General features: G+C 38.6%; 1 protein-coding gene across 3 annotated transcripts in view; it reads left to right on the forward strand.

Moving 5' to 3' along the window:
• Positions 1 to 20,058, forward strand: part of LOC145528812 (uncharacterized) — a 612,770-nt gene that overhangs the window by 179,421 nt on the left and 413,291 nt on the right. Inside the window, exon 3 of one of the 3 annotated variants that reach the window (XR_014070710.1) lies at positions 17,031 to 17,222. The exons of the other annotated variants lie outside the window; for them this stretch is intronic. The gene's annotated coding sequence lies outside the window, so the exon portion shown is untranslated. The remainder of the gene's footprint in view (positions 1 to 17,030; positions 17,223 to 20,058) is intronic. 3 annotated transcript variants of the gene reach the window in all.

Raw genomic sequence — 20,058 nt, forward strand, 5'->3', positions numbered from 1 at the left:
GAGAGTTTTGATCATTACTTGGCTAGTGTGTGAGATGAGTGCAATTGTGCAGTAGTTTGAGCTTTCTTTGGCATTGCCTTTCTTTGGGATTGGAATGAAAACTAACTTTTTCCAGTCCTGTGGCCACTGCTGAGTTTTCCAAATTTGCTGGCATATTGAGTGCAGCACTTCCACAGCATCATCTTTTAGTATTTGAAATAGCTCAACTGGAATTCCATCACCTCCACTAGCTTTGTTCGTAGTGATGCTTCCTAAGGCCCACTTGACTTCACATTCCAGCATGTCTGGCTTTAGGTGAGTGATCACACCATCGTGATTATCTAGATCATGAAGATATTTTTTGTACAGTTCTTCTGTGTACTCTTGCCACCTTTTCTTAATATCTTCTGCTTCTGTTAGGTTCATACCATTTCTGTCCTTTATTGAGCCCATCTTTGCATGAAAAGTTCCCTGATTTTGTTGAACAGATCTTTAGTCTTTCCCATTCTATTATTTTCCTCTATTTCTTTGCATTGATCACTGAGGAAGGCTTTCTTATCTCTCCTTGCTATTCTTTGGAACTCTGCATTCAAATGGGTATATCTTTCCTTTTCTCCTTTGCTTTTCACTTCTCTTCTTTTCACAGCTCTTTGTAAGGCATCCTCAGACAACCATTTTGCCTTTTTTGCATTTCTTTTTCTTGGGGATGGTCTTGATTCCTGTCTCCTGTACAATGTCACGAACCTCCATCCATAGTTCTTCAGGCATTCTGCCTATCAGATCTAGTCCCTTAACTCTATTTCTCACTTCCACTGTATAATCATAAGGGATTTGATTTAGGTCATACCTGAATGGTCTAGTGGTTTTCCCTACTTTCTTCAGTGTAAGTCTGAATTTGGCAATAAGGAGTTCATGATCTAAGCCACAGTAAGCTCCCAGTCTTGTTTTTGCTGCCTGTATAGAGCTTCTCCATCTTTGGCTGCAAAGAATATAATCAGTCTGATTTCGGTGTTGGCCATCTGGTGATGTCCATGTGTAGAGTCTTCTCTTGTGTTGTTGGAAGAGGGTTTTTGCTGTGACCAGTGCGTTCTCTTGGCAAAACTCTATTACCCTTTGCCCTGCTTTATTCTGTACTCCAAGGTCAAATTTGCCTGTTACTCCAGGTGTTTCTTGACTTCCTACTTTTGCATTCCAGTCCCCTATAATGAAAAGGACATCTTTTTTGGGTGTTAGTTCTAGAAAGTCTTGTAGGTCTTCATAGAACTGTTCAACTTCGGCTTCTTCGGCATTACTGGTCGAGGCATAGACTTGAATTACCGTGATAGTGAATGGTTTGCCTTGGAAACGAACAGAGATCATTCTGTCGTTTTTGAGATTACATCTAAGTACTACATTTCAGACTCTCTTGTTGACCATGATGGCTACTCCATTTCTTCTAAGGGATTCCTGCCCACAGTAGTAAATATAACGGTCATCTGAGTTAAATTCACCCATTCCAGTTCATTTTAGTTCACTGATTCCTAGAATGTCAAAGTTCACTCTTGCCATCTCCTGTTTGACCTCTTCCAATTTGCCTTGATTCATGGACCTAACATTCCAGGTTCCTATGCAATATTGCTCTTTACAGCATCAGACCTTGCATCTATCACCAGTCACATCCACAACCTGGTATTTTGCTTTGGCTCCATCCCTTTATTCTTTCTGGAGTTATTTCTCCACTGATCTCCAGTAGCATATTGGGCACCTACTGACCTGGGGAGTTCATCTTTCAGTGTCCTATCTTTTTGCCTTTTCACACTGTTCATTGGGTTCTCAAGGCAAGAATACTGAAGTGGTTTTCCATTCCCTTCTCCAGTGGACTCATTTTGTCAGACCTCTCCACCATGACTCATCCATCTTGGGTGGCCCCACAGGGCATGGCTTAGTTTCATTGAGTTAGACAAGCTGTGGTCCATGTGATCAGATCGGCTAGTTGTCTGTGATTGTGGTTTCAGTCTGTCTGCCCTCTGATGCCCTCTTTCAGCGCCTACTGTATTATTGAGGTTTCTCTTATCTTGGACATGGGGTATCCCTTCATGGCTGCTCCAGCAAAGCACAGCCGCTGCTCTTTACCTTGGACGTGGGATATCTCCTCTCGGCCACTCCAGCACCGCACAGCCACCGCTTGCTGCTTAAATAGTGTATAAGTAATCACAAATATTTATTACATAAACACATGCTATGTATGCCTACATACTTATATATTACTTAGTTAACAAGTGAAGAATGAGTGATCCGTTGTGACTATGGATCTCTGTATATTTAGCATATATCCTGGATGACCTTGAGAGCATAGTATATGAATTTTTAAAAATTTATTTCTTAATTCGAATATAATTGCTTTACAATAATCAGTATATGAATTTTTAAACTTTTAAGTTACAGTATGAGAAGGAACCTCTTTTAAATTTATTCCGTAATTTCTTCAGTTATGTGCAACATACAATTTACCATTCCTGATACAGTTTGGATAGTATCTGTTTTATCCTGAAATCACAAATTCCATGAAGAATCATTTTATTTGATGAAATTGAGAGAGTCAATTCCAAGGCAGGTTGATAAGAAGTCTGGGGGTCCCCAAGGAGAGAGGGGTCTGGGATTCTCAAGGAGGAGGAAAGGACAAACTTTTTTCCCCTCTATATTCCTTTTCTTAGTCACATAAAACATTTTTTTTTTTAAGTCTGAAACTGATGATTACATAACAAACAACTCAGTTTAAACTCTGTACTAGGGATTATACAACAACAGTGTATCCTGCTGGAGGACAGTTTCTCCTTCCTGAAAACCTTCTGACTAATCCTGATATCATAGAATGTATATTATGGGAGTGGGTCTGGTAGGGTCTTTCTGTTGTTAAATTCTAATACTGTTATCCTAAAATGTAAATTGTGGGAGTGAGTCTGGTAAAATTTTCACAAAGTTGAGACATTTTTTTGGTTTATTGTAATAACTAATTAAAAAAGTATATAACTCCCTTGCTAATGCTGGCAAGGTGGGGGGCATCCTTTGTCCCCCTTCTGATGTCTATGTCAGACACTTTCTCTGTCCCTTCTCATACTTTAGTAAAACTCTGCTACACAAAAGCTCTTGAGTGATCAAGCCTGGTTCCTGGTCCCAAAGCTAAATATTCTCCGGAGAGCATGAATCCGACATCGTTCACCATAAGCTATCAAAATTAAAGTGAGGTCCATAGGGGCTGGCTCAGAAGACAGTCCTGACAGCAGGCTGTGGGCTCCATGTGTTAAGCAGCATCCCTCTGTGGCCATGTCTGGTGATCTCCAGTCAGTGCTGAGTGCTTCAACCCTTTGTGTCCTTAGGAGTAGCTACTTGAAACCTACTGTGAACACACGCAGTAATCAAGTTCGAGCCTCTGCTAATAGGTATGAATAAGTATAAACTTGTGATTTGTAATTGTTTACATATACCCATATATTTGTATAGCAAAATATGACCTATTCCACTGATGTAACTTGGGTAAGCTTAAGATAAACGCTGACATTTTAGGTTTCGGGTATTGAGGTTAATGTTGCTAAGAACATTATGCTACTGTTTGGAGTGGAAGAGAATGCATAGCCCTTCAAGATCGTGTAGAGCAATTGTGTTATTCTAATGCCAGTACATTGACAATAATACTAAGCTCAGTATGTCATTCTGTTTTGTTAATAATTATGTTGGGGATGCTTGTAATAGTTATGAGTTAATAGATGGTGATTACACTGACTATGGTATAATAACAATAAATATGAAAAGATAATTTTATGTCAAGTTTCAGAACTGAAGTATAAAATTGTGAATCGGTGACTGTTAAGGATATAAAATAAAGGGTGCTTGAATGAGTAATATACCTAATTTTAGCTTCTCCATTTAACCTGACTACAAATGATTTTCAAATACTCAGTAGTAAGTGGACACAAAGCTATCCCAAAGCTCTTGAAAATTGCAAAACATTGATGGCACCAAAAATCACCCAATGCCATGTTATTAGTACCTTTGGTGATGTAGTTGAGCTGACCAACTTAGAATGTAGACATCTCACTATGGATTCTCCATAAAAGACTCAGGAAAATTACATATTTCAGAATTGTTTCATCAACATGCAACCGAGTGTGTTCTGTACTTTCAAAAGAACTGACTGTCGGTAATGATTACAAAATAATATGTGTTTCTCCAAATGCATGTGTGTGCACACACATAAGGATGAAACTTTGTCAGCAGTTTATGTTAAAATATCAAAATTGGTTGTCTCCTTGAGATTTTACACTGCAGAATATATTAGTTTGTTTTGACAGCTTTCAGGTAGGCTTCACAGCGTGACCTTCTGCCTCTGTTGTCATTGGTAGGTTACCACCTTGAGGATTCATCTCAAGTGTCTCCTAAGTATGAATGATCTTAGCTCTTGTTTTCCGCTTATTCCTGTCTCTGGCTTTCTTCCATTCTCCTACAAGATTTTCCTGGGAAGTTGCATTATTTTCATTCTCTTTCAGTTCAGTGATGTTTCCTATAAGAATGCAACTTAATGTATGTGGATGTTGCAGACAAGCCACGAAGGTAGGTGAGGCATCGCAGGATTAACATAGGTATACCTCAGTGCTCCTAATAGGATTCCTATCCTAGCCACTATTGTACACACACATACTGATGGATAGGTGAGGAGGGGAGGTGTTAAAGTAACTGTAGATTAGGTCCAAGTTGAAATTGCTCATGCTAAGCCCAGTGTCAGCAACCAAAACTTAAATTTCTATGCTTGACTTTCCCAGATAACAAAGGCATAAGTCAACTGATCAACTCTTGTTGGCTCAGCACAAGTTACCAGCTCCAAGATTTCCCTTTGCTCTGTGTAAGAAAAGTAATCCAACTTTAGCCAGTCAGCAAATGCCAAATATAACTTCTTTGTTCCTGCTCACTGTGGTCAGTAAAAATCTTTTGGTTTGTACAGCTCATTGGAGCTCCTTTCTATCTGCTATACTGCATGCTGCCTGATTCATGAATTGTTTGATAAAAACTTACAAGATCAGTAAGTTGTATGTGGGAGAATTTTCTTTTAATAGAAGCAGGGACTTGGAAATGCTGTAGGTGGTATGAGGGCAATCGACAATGGAGTGAAATCAAGATGGTTTAGAATGCTGGTGGTATACTAGGTACCTTTTCCTAGGTTGCCAATTACGGAGATACATCATCTTACTGCATCATGCATATTAAGGCTGAGTCTGCTTACACTGATGTATAGAACCACTTCTGCAGATCATTTAAACCAAAAGGAAAAATCTCACTGCTCTACTTGAATTTTCTTGATGGTGTAAGCAAACATGTATTTTAGGTCATGAATTATGCTTCTGCATAATTTCTAATCTCTTCTCTCCATCATTATACTTTTTTCCCTTGAGCTTTTCACAAAACAACATTTGGGTGAAATATAAAAGGAATAGAAATGTATATCAGAGACTTAGATTTATCTTAGATTTATGTCTTATTATTCAGGTTACCACCTAATTTTCTCTGGGGATATCACAATTTTGTGTACACCCTAGATACACAGCCATTTGCTTATTTTCTTTGTCACTGTGTATGATATTTGCTATACACTTTGGGAAATGCCTCTCACATTTAGGAATGTCACTAGCCATCTACAAAGGGATAATATTTATATTTTTTGACATTTTTAATTTAAACTTTAAACTTTTAGAATAGAATCCACTAGCGATTGACATACAATGTCAAAAAAGCCTAGACTGTCTCCATTGGCTATGAAAGTTAGAAATGGGATAGTGTGGATAATATACAAAAGCCGTTCTTGATTGAGTCTGTATTTTGTCCATTTGTGCTATTTGCAGGCATATAATGCTTCTAATAAAAAAATTAAGGTCACATTATGGAAACTCAGAATAACAAGGGAAATTATCTTATTTTCTAATTCTTCCCTTTGACTCTGCAACTCTTCCTCCACCATGTGGAGAACATTATTAACATAGATTTATTCCACTTAGGCTAAGCTTTACCTATGCCTTGGGTTCATTGATTATTTAGTGTATGTTTAATTTAGAAAGAGGAGGTGGGAGCTGACATTCTGGGTTTTAACAGTGGGATTTGCATATGTGTGGGCACACACATGGTTGGATATGCAAAGGGAAGACAAAGGGAAGGGGAAGACAGTTTTCTCAAGTTGTTTACCCTTCCAGCTCCAAGTAAACTGTACACTTTCAACACATTCAGATGAAAAGCCAGGGACAACCTCTGGTAAGGGTCTTCCCAGGTGGCGCTAGTGGTAAAGAACCCGCCTGCCAATGCAGGTTCAAGCATAGGGTAGGGAAGATCCCCTGGAGGAGGGCATGGCAATCCTCTCCAGTATTCTTGCCTGGAGAATCCCATGGGCAGAGGAGCTTGGCAGTCTATGGTCCATAAGGTTGCAAAGAGTTGGACACAGCTGAAGTGACTTAGCATGCACCTCTGGTGATTCTCTGCAAACTGCAGACCCCTCTAGGAGATCATTGAGATTTGAGTCTAAAAAGATCAAGTGATTCCTGCCAGAGGCTTTTTTTTTTTTTAATAAATTTATTTATTTTAGTTGGGGGCTAATTACTTTACAATATTGTAGTAGTTTTTGCCATCCATTGACATGAATCAGCCATGGGTTTACATGTGTTCCCCTTCTTGGACCCCCCTCCCACCTCCCTCCCCATCCCATCCCTCTGGGTCATCCCATTGCCCCAGCCCTAAGCATTTGTCTCATGCATCGAACCTGGAATGGTGTTCTGTTTCACATATGATAATATACATGTTTCAATGCTAAAAAGAACTCAAACAAGATATCATATAATCTCCTCACTGTACTACTGTTTTCATGACAGACTTTTATCATATGCTTTGATAAGAGTTCAGATGGTTCTCGATACCTAGTGCCACTTTTGCTGATTCCCACTTGCTGAGGCTGGTAAGCTGGGGAAGGAGGAGGCCTGGGCAGGACTTAATCAGAAGTACTTACTTAGAAGTGATTAGAGATAATATCACTGCAAATAATACCAGACTCTTGTGAAAGAAGTGAAGGTCACACATAGACATGATTCAAATAACGAGGGTACAGTTAATGCAAACTAAAGTTATGCTGGGACCTGTCAGTGCTCCCAATTACCTTTGGATCAAGTAGATTCTGATTAATACTTCCTCAGAGGTTCTCTTGGATCTGTCTTCTGCCTACAGCTCCATCTTTTTTTTTTTCTGATTCCTAATTCCAACTCTACGTTAGGCCAGTGAACTTTATCCATCAACAAGATCCATCCACTCAGAGTCTTGCTCTCTGTCACCTCTAAGCCTGTATCCACAGACGCTGCCTGGCTGACCGTCCAGCTCAGGGAAGCAGCACTTTGTTTAAAGGGAGAGTCAAATCTCTAAGGAGAAATGTGGAAGAGGCTTTAGCAGCCAGCTAAGATTTTCCAGTTAGAGGAACACTTAAACGACATGGAAAAAGAGAGAACTTTCAAGGAACAATAGGTAGCTTCCTGCATCATTCACTTCAGTTCAGCCACTCAGTTGTGTCCGACTCTTTGTGACCCCATGGACTGCAGAACGCCAGGCTTCCCTGTCCATCACCAATTCCTGGAGCTTACTCAAACTCATGTCCATTGAGTTGGTGATGCCATCCAAACATCTTATCCTCTGTCATCCCCTTCTCCTCCTGCCTTCAGTCTTTCCCAGCATCAGGGTCTTTTCTAAGGAAATCAGTTCTTCGCAACAGGTGGCCAAAGTATGGGAGCTTCAGCTTCAGCATCAGTCCTCCAATGAACATTCAGGACTGATTTCCTTTAGGATGGACTGGTTTGATCTTCTTGCGGCCCAAGGGACTCTCAAGAGTCTTCTCCAATACCACAGTTCAAAAGCATCAGTTCTTTGGCACTCAGCTTTCTTCATAGTCCAACTCTCACATCCATACATGACTACTGGAAAAACCATGGCTTTGACTAGACAGACCATTGTTGGCAAAGTATTGCCAATCTGAGGTTATTGATATTTCTCCCAGCAAACTTGATTTCAGCTTGTGCTTCATCCAGCCCGGCATTTCACATGATGTTCTCTGCATATAAGTTAAATAAGCAGGATGACAGTATACAGCCTTGACCTACTCCTTTCCCAATTTGGAACAAGTCCATTGTTCCATGTCTGGTTCTAACTGTTGCTTTTTGACCTGCATATTTATTTGCTTCTTGACCTGCATTTATTAAGGGGATGTTGTTAAATATGATCTGTACTTGATGACCTAGCAACTCACTTATAGATATATAACCAAGTGAAATGTAATTCCTGTACATTTTCAGCAGAGACATGAGTAAAATATTCATAGTACCAATATTCACAATTGCACCCCCCCACCCCCAAGTAACCCACACACCCACTAATGAGAAAGTAAATGAACGCAGTGTATTTTAATCTTACAGTGGCAGGTTATAAAGCAATCAAGACAATATGGTAACATACAGTAATATGGCTGAATCTTTTTTGATTGCTTCAAAAACTATTAAAGACTATATTTCAGAGCAGTTTAAAGATTCACAACAAAATTGAGATGAAAGTACAAGAGGTTTCATGTATACCCCTGCCTTCACACACACATATCCATTAGTAAAATGTCACACAGAGTGTTTTTTACTGTCCTAAAAATCTTCTCTCTCCATATTCATCTCTCCCCCATGAAACCCTGGTTCAGACCACTTATATTCTTGTTTTCTTCATAGTTTTGCCTTAATATGAATGAATCTTAGCAATATAATGTTAAGTGAGAAAATAAGACCTAAAAATTACATACAAGGTGATACATTTATGAAGTTAAAACAACTAAAAAAAAAAAGAAAAAAATTAGGAATAAGTATAAATTCAATACACTTATATAAAAAGGAACTCGGAGAATGAGTAACATGATATAGGATAATGGTTACCTGTGGTGGAAGGAGTCTGGGTATTAGGTTGCATCGGGACCATAGAGTTGCTGTAGATTAATGTCAGGGTCCTACCTGTGATCATGGGTGTTAGATTCATAGCTGCTTATTGCATTGTTAAAACTAACGGGACTTCCCTGGTGATCCAGTGGTTAACACCAATGGTTAAAACTTCGCCTTCCAATGCAGAGGGTGTGGGTTTGATCCCTGGTAGGGGAGATAGGATCCCACATGCCTCATGGCTAAAAACAGCAGAACACAAACAACAGAAGCCGTATTGTAACAAATACAGTAAAGACTTTAAAAATGGGTACATGGAGAAAATCTGTAAAAAGAAAATAAAACTGACTAACCAACCAAGTAACTAGAAGTGAGGAGAAAAGAGCAAGTCCAGTGTAACACACTGTGTCCTCTTAATGAGTACCCATGGGAAGATTTTCCTCCAGATTGAGAAATCTGAGCTTCTTCTGATAGAATGCCAGTTTTTTGTCACATTAACTCTAAGAGTGTTCTAACTGAATGCACGTCCCTCTTTTCTTTGACTGCTGGAAAGCTCAGAGTCAGATTTACAGGCCACCTTCAGTAATTATACAAGAACGTATGGTATACATTTTTGTGTCTAACTTGAATTTTGATTTCATCTTATTATTTTACATAGTTTCTCTTAGTTTTGATTTTTTTTTTGGTCTATGAAAAAATACCTTTTCTGGTATGTTTTTATATGAGCCTATATGAATTCCCTTTACTTAGAGAATATAAATGAATAAAAACAGACTTGCCTGTTATTGGACATTATCCAGTATCATTTCATGAGAATGAGGATGATTTCTGGCGATGGGTTTGTATATCGTTCCATAGGTATTGTGTTTATTGTGTTTTCCAGTTTGAAGGAGAGGAAGTCAGCATGTTTGTTAGGATTCATCTGGGGAAATGTACTAGATGGGTTCTACTCAAATATAGACTTTTATAATAATTTTAAGCAGCTCTCTGGAATAGCCATCATACTATGAAAGTCATCTCTTAGTTGTACTAGTTATATAGATTTTAAGTTAAACTATAACTTCGGAAAATGATGTAATGCATTCAAGGGTTGAAGACTGGCACAGGTTGAGAAATGGAATTGTTTTTTCTTGGGACAAGCGTATGGTCACTGACAAAACCTGGATCTAAGTTATTGGAAGTAATGTTTCCTTGAGTCTGGATTGATGGCCTGTTGACAGTAGACTTGACTCTCTGGCAGAGAAAAATTTCCACATGGGAAATAATCTTATCAGAAGATGGTCTTGTCCAGGATTGGTTTGTTTTCATGGTTTCCCCTAAAAGGTGCTTACCTATCTAGCTTCAGGGTCATGTTTACAAAATTAAGAAAACTAACACTTTCCATTGCACTATATTTTAAAAACTATTAATATTTTGGATAAACATGCTATTAGGGAATATATATCACATTCTTTGATAAATTTATAAATTTCTAGAAAAAAATTTGTAAAAATTTGCCAATGACCAAATTGCAATATGTGCACTGAATGTGATATCTCTGAAATCATCTGTGAATAAAATTTCTGCTTGATACATCTTTATAACTTTTTTTCTATTTGAAATCAAAGAATTTAGCTGTTTCTTGAGTGTATCAATAGTTTGATATATAAATGACATTAAATGGAACACTAGTAGAAGCATAATTTTATTTTGAAATAAGCAATAGAGTTTCAGGAGATAGTTTCTTCTAATGTTATAATATTTAGGAAGAATTAAACATTTAGATATCTATTTCTTCTTCATCACAGTGATGTAGCAGAAACCCAGTGCAGAAGGAAGAAAGCTTTTCTTATATGCTAGTGTGTGAAGTGAATTCCTGGCATTTCAAGACATAATTGGTACAAGGCAGTTAGTTTATTTGAGAACGTGTTGCTAATTAGACTAAAATCCACAGTAGCAACATTTAAAAGGTTTTGCTTCTTCTAAACTTCTGCTGCTGCTGCTGCTGCTGCTAAGTCTCTTCAGTCATGTCCGACTCTGTGCGACCCCATAGACGGCAGCCCACCAGGCTCCGCATCCCTGGGATTCTCCAGGCAAGAGTACTGGAGTGGGTTGCCATTTCCTTCTCCAGTACATGAAAGGGAAAAGTGAAAGTGAAGTCGCTCAGTCATGTCCAACTCTTAGCAACCCCATGGACTGCAGCCCACCAGGCTCCTCCGTCCATGGGATTCTCCAGGCAAGAGTACTGGATTGGGGTGCCATTGCCTTCTCCAAACTACTTCTAAAAGTTTTGCTTCTTCACCCTGCCATAGATAGTACCACATTTATCAGTCATTCTAAGGGGACAGAATTTTAAAATACTGTTTGTATGTGAAGCGATGTGGGAGGTGTAGTAGAGAATACAAAGATTAGTCAAATATAATTCCTGCCTTAAAGAGAGTACAATTCTTAGTAATAAGGAGACCAACATGTGCATATATTGCAAGGATGTAATGGTGTAAGAGCAGTATAAGGTGGAAAGGCTCATACTGGTCTTGCTAATCATAAAGGCTTTTCTGGATAAGGTAAGCATAAGCCCTGGTTTGCCTGGGATAGTCCCAGTTTTTATCTGTCGCACCGGGCTAACTATTAACAGGATCCAACCTCCACCCTCCATTCTCAAAAGCATTCCAGTTTGGAAGGTAAATTATTTGGCCATTCTGTTTATGGAGAAAGCAGCATTTAAAATTGTTTTTGAAGACCGAATAGGATTTCAACAAACAGAGCTTCATATTATGGGGATGCCAAAGATGGATTGATCAGTACATATCTGGAGGGGTGTGGACATCAGGGAAAAAGCCAAAGAAAGTGTTAAAGAATGTTAATACCCCTCTGTGGGCAATGTGAAGGAAGCAACATCAAGAAAAGCACAGGCATAGGAACTGCACGTTACACCTGGAGAAGTGCAGGTCACGGGTAGTGATGGGTAAGTGGTGGGAGATGAGCCCAAGCAAGTGGTCAGAGGCCAGGCCTTTGGAGGGTTTGCATACATGCAGGGGAAACAGGACTTCATCTTGTGAGGAATGAGAGAAGTGGTGGTAGAGTGTCATTGAAACACTTCGGTCCAGAGTGTTCAAACTGAACACTTGGTTCAGTTTGGTGTTTGGACCAAACTGAAGTTTGCATCCAAAAATGTGGTGACAGCTTGAAAAATAGATTAGAAGAGTATGAATTTAGAGACATTAGAAGGTGAAGGTGTTAGTTGCTCAGTCATGTCCAACTCTTTGTGACCCCACGGACTGTAGCTTGCCAGGCTCCTGCTGTTCATGGAATTCTCCTGGCAAGAATACTGGAGCAGGTAGCCATTCCCTTCTCCAGGGGATCTTCTTGACCCTGGGATGGAACCCAGGTCTCCTGAATTGCAGGCAGATTCTTAACCATCTGAGCCTTTAGAGACATTAGAGCCAATTAAAAGACCATCGCAGTTGTTGAAATAAGAAAATAATTGAGGTCTGAACCATCCAAAAGAATTTCTCTTAGCTCTTGACCTGCATTTAATTCTGCTTTTAAAACTGAAATTTAAACAAAACTTCAATAGTTATAAAAACTTAGCCTGAATTCATGAATTTAGAAAAATAAACCTTATTTTTATTGACTGGAATTAAATTCATTTTGTCACGCCAGTGACTTTAAAAAACTTAAACACCATTCAATGTGTTGTTTAGCTTATGAGCATGGGAAACAGAATACATTATGTTTGCAAATGAATCCTTAAGGTATGTATATCCATACGTGAAAAGTGAAGTGTAGTATTTATAATTGTGTTATCTCTGTAATTCAGAGTTTAAGCACTTAGACATTTTTGAGAAAGGCAGGAGTTTTAGATCTTAGCTGGTTGAACAATAGCCTCAATTCTCCATTCTGTTTTCTGTTTAAAGGATCTTTGAATAAAACAAACTTTGATGGGAAAGGCCTTAGGATTTTGTCTACATCCTCTGCCTCCCCCTGATAAAGTGCTCTGTATAGTGAGTTGGCAGAAGGAAAGAGTGAAACTGTATTTCCTTAACAACTCATGTTCTTTTGGTTGATCATAAAGACTTCCCAGGTGGCTCAATGGTAAAGAATCTGCCTGCCAATGCAGGGGATGCAGATTCGATCCCTGGATGGAGAAGTTCTCCTGGAGGAGAAAATGGAAACCCACTCCACTATTCTTGCGTGGGAAAAATCCCACAGACAGAGGAGCTTGGCGGGCTACAGTCCATGGGGTCAAAAAGAGTCAGACTTGATTGAGCATCTGAGCACACACTCCCAAAGCTGTAATAACCCTTTGAGCCCTGGATGACTCGTAAAAGTGCAGTACGACCTTAGATTTGTGCCCTCCTGATCTGCCTTTAACCAAATGGGTTGATTGCTTTTTTATATTGCATTTTCATGACTACAGTACGGCTAAGCAGCCATTTTGTTCTTTGTGGGATTTCAAAGAGAAATGGGCTGTACTGAATATATGCAACACATGTACTGTGGAACTGAAGCAGTTGCTGAATAATTGAAGATATAGACATTGTTCCTGAAATATCTGGATATTTGAAGAAAGAAAAACTCTTTTTTGGTTGACATGAATTATCTGAACTATCGTTTTTAATCTTTCATTTTGCTTGGTGTGCATAGACAACTGAAATGTTTACTTAAAGGCTTGCTTTAGTCTTGCTTTCCAATCTCACTGCTTTCTGACCATCTCTGCTTCCTCATGGGATAGAGGCAGTTGTAAGCCTAAGATTCTGTGATTTTTCCCACCAATCTTAGCATCTACCTAACAATGTTCATTCAATTTGCTTAACATAAACTTCACCTTCATCTTATTCAACTTTCCTAGGGATTAATGTAATACTTTACACACTCATTTCATTTAAGCAGTAAATATATTTAATTGAAAAAAGCCTCACTTAATGGGAAAAAAGCACAGAAAGTATGATAATATATACTCCTTACTGAGCACCTGTTATATGTAGGGCTTTTTACATGAGTTAGCCAAAGTAATCTTTATAGCACCTTTGTTAGACAGGTATAATTATCACCATTGTATATTGAAAGTGCAGAGATTCTCAGGACAGGGATTGAACCCATGACCTAGTTTTTATGACACTCTGCCTTCACAAACACTAGGCTGTATTTCATGCAGGCTTTTGAACCAGTAAGAGGTGATGAAACAGATTTTAAAATGTAACTTGTGGAGTTGGTCTTATGTGGGACCCCATTTTCTTGAGAGCTTTCTGTTATGTTCTCATCTGCTTATTCTAACAAATCTCTAACAGAGATGGAATAGTCCTTTAGTTCTGCAATAGGCTTTCCTGGTGGCTCAGTTGGTAAAGAATCTGCCTGCAGTGCAGGAGACCCAACTTCAATCCCTGGGTTGGGAAAATCCCCTGGAGAAGGAAATGGCAATCCACTCCAGTATTCTTGCCTGGAGAATTCCATGGACAGAGGAGCCTGGTGGGCTACAGTCCATGGGGTTGCAAAGAATCAGACACGACTTTCACTTCAGCAAAGGTGGGAAGATTGTCATTCTGACCTTCTCATATGCACACGTAGAACTGACTTGTTGTAGAACAGCATTTCTTTGTCTAGCAGGTCTATGCAAAGGAACTCGGACTTTTGTTATTTCAAAGGATGAAAATAAATAGAAATAACCTTAACTCTTTATAACCACTCTTTTCTTTCTTCATAAAATGGGTATCTTATGTGTTGGGTTGTTACTAGGAGTCTAATAGCTCACACATAAATTGCCCTATCAAAACCCAATGTACTACCGAGCTCTTTTTCTTTTTTTTTTTTCCTACCGAACTCTTTGAGATAATTTAAAAAATCAAATCCAGTCTGAAATTCACTCTATATTAATATTTTTCCTCTCTGTGTCTCTGAGTTAGATTCATTATCAATTCAGCACTGAAAAAGATAACAGGAAATTGCCTTAATAAATATTCTGACCTTCTTTACTTTAAATACATGAGAATTTTGGAAAAGGCTTAAGTGATGCCCAGAACTGTGAGGTTTTTAAATGGGAGAATTAGCACCAATTCTGAAAAACATGACCAGTCTTGGCTTTAAAAAATAATTGATTTTGGTTATATTGAAGAGAGTTGATTAGACTGTGTCTAGTTGTCAGACTCATATATCACGTTTACACTAACCCTTATTTTTTAACACTTGCTGAGCAAATTAGCATTACAGAAAAGGAAAAAAAAATGGGGTATAAATAACAGTGGAGTTCGAAAAGATGCTTGTCTTTAATACATCCATATATGTATCCTGAATATTTAAATCTTGTCCCTGAACCTACAGATAGTTCTTCTCTTCACTGCAAATATTATTTTGGCTTGAATGTTTGCTCTACAAGATGATAAATGAGTCAAATTAGCTCATCCTTGGTTGCAGTCTTTCCAGACAGAGCAGCTCTTGAGTTTCTATGGTTTTGAAAGTTAAATTTTTATATCCCACATTAGCAAAACCTGTTCATTTTTTAGCATGATCCTACAGGGTAAGATTTTTATATAACTGGAAAATTTTAGACTTGGAAGTCTTTGTACCTTATATAAACTCATAGGTTGTATAAGAATAAGGAAGGCAAAGAACAGGAGATATCTGAAGATGGTCATGAAAAGTGAGGAGACCAGAATTACCAGTTACTGCAGAGGAAACTGTCATTGCCACAGCCAGGCCCACAGGCTTAAAGCCACAGAGAGCCAGATAAATTGCTTATAATCTCTATCCTATATGTTTTATATTGAAACTCTTTTTAGTTTAAGAGGTGACATCACAGAATCATAATAACAATAGCAAATATTCACTGAGTGCTCTGTGCCGAGCATCTTTCTAAGCCCTTTATCAGTAGTACCTGCGGGGTATGAACCATGATTAGCCCCATTTCACAGATGAAGATACTGAGGCACAGAAAAGCAAGTCACCAAAAATCACGCCAATTAATGGACTTGCTATTAGATTTTAGGGTGTTGATTCTACACCTTGTATTGGTTACCCCTAAATGTTAACTATGAAGAAGAAAAATTTTCATATTCACTTCTCTTCTCAGTATACCTTCTGTGGAAGTGGCCTTACTGATAGCTTTCTGTGCTTTCTGTTTCAGGTCTTGACCTAATTTTTATTGCCAGGTCCTTTTCTGCTTACTTAGCAGCTTGCCTGCTTTCTCCTGTTTGCCAACCACCAGGGAGAAGATTTGGGGGGCTTTCCAGGTGCTGGGTTGGTGTGGGATCTGACCCAGCAGTCTTCATGGGACAGTGCAGCACAGCCACGCCTTCACTGGCAAGTTCATGGGCTCCTCCCCTCATGAATAGTACTGTGACCTTCTCATCTAAATCGAGGCTGTGACTTGATTCTAGATAATCCTGTTTCTTTATCCTTTTTCCTTACCCAGATGATCAAGGTTTAAATTTATTATGAGTGTAATAAATAAAACTTGCAGAATCTTTGGGATTGTTCAGCCTGTGGGAGTAAAATATGCCTTAAGAGTGACTTCCTTAGCACAGCTGATAGTCAAGACAGATGTTGATTCTTTCTCAGCGCGGAAGCTGCAGCCTGAATATAGTTATGATCAAAACCCGAAGCATTTCACAGAGCCCACCCGTGCTCTGAAGAGTGCAGACCAACTATTCAACATTTATACTCTAGGAAAAAGGAAATAACTCTCAGAAGCGTCCAAAGAGAGTGTGTATGGTGATCCATCTGTAAATATGGCTTGTTTACAATATAATCGTTTAGAAAAGAAGGATTATTTATAGGCCTTTCTTGCAGATGGTACATGGCTGGCGTATGGATGAATTTGCATGCTATTTGTGCTACAATTCATTGAGTTCACACTTTCATGACATAGGTGTTGAGCCATCTGAAGGCTATAATGAAAACAATAGCAAATCCATGTAGAAAAAAATGTGTACTGTCATATCCCCTTGATGATTTCCTTTCCTTTGAGAATTACCAATGGTAAAGACCAATAAGCTAAGAGATATTTTATTACCTACTTCCCTCCTTTCCAGAACTTTTTGAGTGAAGATTGTTTTCGTGTGTGGCCTCAGCATTTGAGCATCTTGAAATCAATGATGCCTCATATCTCTGCAGAATAAAGAGAGGTATAACTCTCTGAAGTTAAAAGATGCCTTTGAAAAGCACACACACTGGACCAGAAGTGATGGTGGCGAGATGGGATAGAAGAGGCTTGTTTAACAGAAAGTGAGAAGACCCTCTGTAGGGAAACTGCATTCCAGTTAGAAGTTGAAGAGGAGAAACATTTAGACGTGAAAAGATTTCTGGGTAGGTAGTTTAGGTTTTGCTGTAATTAACTGTGAGAAAATAAGTCGGTTACCCTCTGTGAGCTCTATTTAAAAAAAGAAAAAAACTGAGAATGATCTGCCTGTTTCAGAGGTGTGTTGTGAGGACCAGACAGAATGGTGCTTTGTGAAGTAGATATTGAAATGTGTTCTCATTAAATTTAGTTGCATGAGATTGTGCTCAGCACTTCAGGGGATGAAATATGAATAATACTTGGACTCTCACCTCAAGCTAATTGGGTAAGATAAAATAAGCACCTAAATAATTATAACTAGTAGATTGCAAAACCAGTAAATTGTTTTATGCAAGTCAGAGTGATTTTCACCATTTAAGATAGGATGTCTCTACCGCAGTGGCTCTCAAATCTGTTGTGCGTTAAAACATACCTCTGGGAGCTTTTAAAACATTTGAATGCCCAGCTCCCAGTTCCAGAGATTTTGATTTAATTAGCCTGATATGCCCCATTCACCTCCTCTGCACATTCTCATTAAAAAAAAGCAAATGCCCCAGATGTTTTTAATATTCAGTGCTTCTCAAACTTTAACTTCATCAGAATTACCTGTAGAGCTGTTAAGCCTTTGCTAACTGGGCCCTTCCTCAAGATATTCTGATTCACTAGATCTGGGAATGGGGTGAGAATTTATAGCTTCTCAGAAGTTCTTGGGTAATACTGATCATCTGCAGATCTACTGCCGAGCCAGTACATGCGTTTAATTTTATTGCAATGCTGTTTTATGCAGTACACATATGTATTTTTTCTGGCTGAATAAAGTGGGCGTACACACAAGTCCATCCATTGGTCAAGTGGTAGGAATAGTTTCACAGGTGGAAAAATCAACACTGGGACCAAGTGAAGAGAATCTCACTTGATAAACAGATAAACCTGCTGGGAGAAAAATGTCTTCATACAAAGAATGCCCACTTACAGATTTACTAGTATGAAATTGTCCTCTAGGAAGAGAAGGGATGATTTAGGGGTACCTGGTAAGCAATGATGTGTTCAATAAAGGACATTTCGAAAGAAAGTTTTAGATTTGGAAGGGAGCTCAGCTTCTTTTTCTCTGGCAATATCTCCCTAAGCAACAGAATGAATGATTCACCTTTCCAATTCCTTGGGTATCAGAATAGCTAAAGCAACATAGCATAATTTTCAGAAATAGAACCCTATTAAACTTTCACAGCCCATGTAAGATGCCAGTGAGAAAATGTGCAGAATTGATCATTGTGTCTTTATTACTTGAAGAAGGATAGAAGGGCACTCAAGGTTGATTTGAGTGTTAGAATGTATGAATTTGTCTATTTCCTGAAGAGTGTAAATCCTAAACGTCCATGAACAGCAGTAACAGGAGACTCTAGGGGCTTCAGTCACCTTGAAATTAGGAAAATGAGAAATTTGCCTTGCCGATTTCTTCCCGAGGGTGAATAGTTGAGAGCTGAGGCTTTGCAGATGTGTGGACGGAATAACAGCAGTGAGAAGAGCTCATACTTTCCTATTTTATCACCTTTTTTCATCATAAGTATGTTTTATGAGTGAAAGACAGGAGGCTCTTTGCCAGTGTATCCTTTTTCTTTGCCATACCCCACCAATCACAGATTGACTGAGAAAAAAAAACAGGTTTTAAATAGCTATTAAAGTCAAAATAAAGGAAAATTGCAGTTGAAAAAATATCTGATAACCTTAGTGTTAAGCATGACAAATAAAAACAGCAATATATGAACTTTTCCTTGTATTGCAGTGGAATAGATAAAACCCAAGTAAGATTTTTATAGACTTTTGCTTCTCCATTCAGAGTTGCAGAGGAACATCTGTAGTCTTACCAGATCTGAATCATATTAGTTCAGGATAACACTGTTTAAGGCAAGAATATTATTAAGGAAGACTGAGATGGTTAATAGGGTATAAATGGAGATTATATTTTGAAGCTGCCATTATGATATAGCTTATATAGCCTACAGTGTTCAAAAAGCCTTTTATAAAGGATCACTTAAAATAAGACAAAAGACTAGAAATGATAAAATAAATACTAAAGTAGCATCACAGGCACAGTCATATTTTTTCTCTTTATCAAGTTTATAGTGAAAAAGAACTTGCAGCAGCAAAGTTCCGTGTTTAAATAGGGGCTTAAATGCTTGCAAACCTCTTTTTCTGGGCTGGATTATATCCCGTCAGGTAAGTTGACATGTGAAATCTGGCACTCCGGAGGAGGTCTTTATTCCTTGGCTTTCAAAAACATCATTTACTTTTGTACCTCGTCCCAGTTCTTCTTGCTCTTGTCCAGTATACAGACTTCTCTTCTTCCATGGCATCATTCTCTTTCCCCTGTGTCCACACCTCTTTCAGACATGCCCGCATAACTTCAGCGATAACTTCTGTGTTGATGACTCCTTAGCTCTTTTCCCCAGACCCAGAGGACTTGCTTAAACTCCTGTGTGTGATCGCTGCTTGGCTAATGCCTGGTTAGCTCTGTTTTGTGGGCCCTTGAATTCAGTGTTCTGATAACCACATGCTTGTTGCATCTTCTGCATCCCCTGTTTTGGTTAATGGTGGCATGATTCTTGCTGCTGAAGCCAAAAACTTGATAATCATAAAGAATGGTCCCTCTTTCACCTCCTTCAAATGGTCATTAACTTCTGTTATATTCTACTAAATGTCTCTTGAATCTTTTACCATGACTCTTTAAAAATGTTAATTTTATTAAATTTTAAAGATCAAATTTATTAAGTTTAAAAGATGTACAGGAAAGTACAAGGAAGAACAATAGCAATCATCCATCCTGTTTTCTTCCCATTCTTACTGCCTTCACTACTACCACCTTCA

This window comes from Giraffa tippelskirchi, chromosome 12 (assembly GCF_054371585.1).
Source record: "Giraffa tippelskirchi isolate mGirTip1 chromosome 12, T2T-mGirTip1v1.2.pri, whole genome shotgun sequence".
In the NCBI taxonomy this organism is placed as follows: Eukaryota; Metazoa; Chordata; class Mammalia; order Artiodactyla; family Giraffidae; genus Giraffa; species Giraffa tippelskirchi.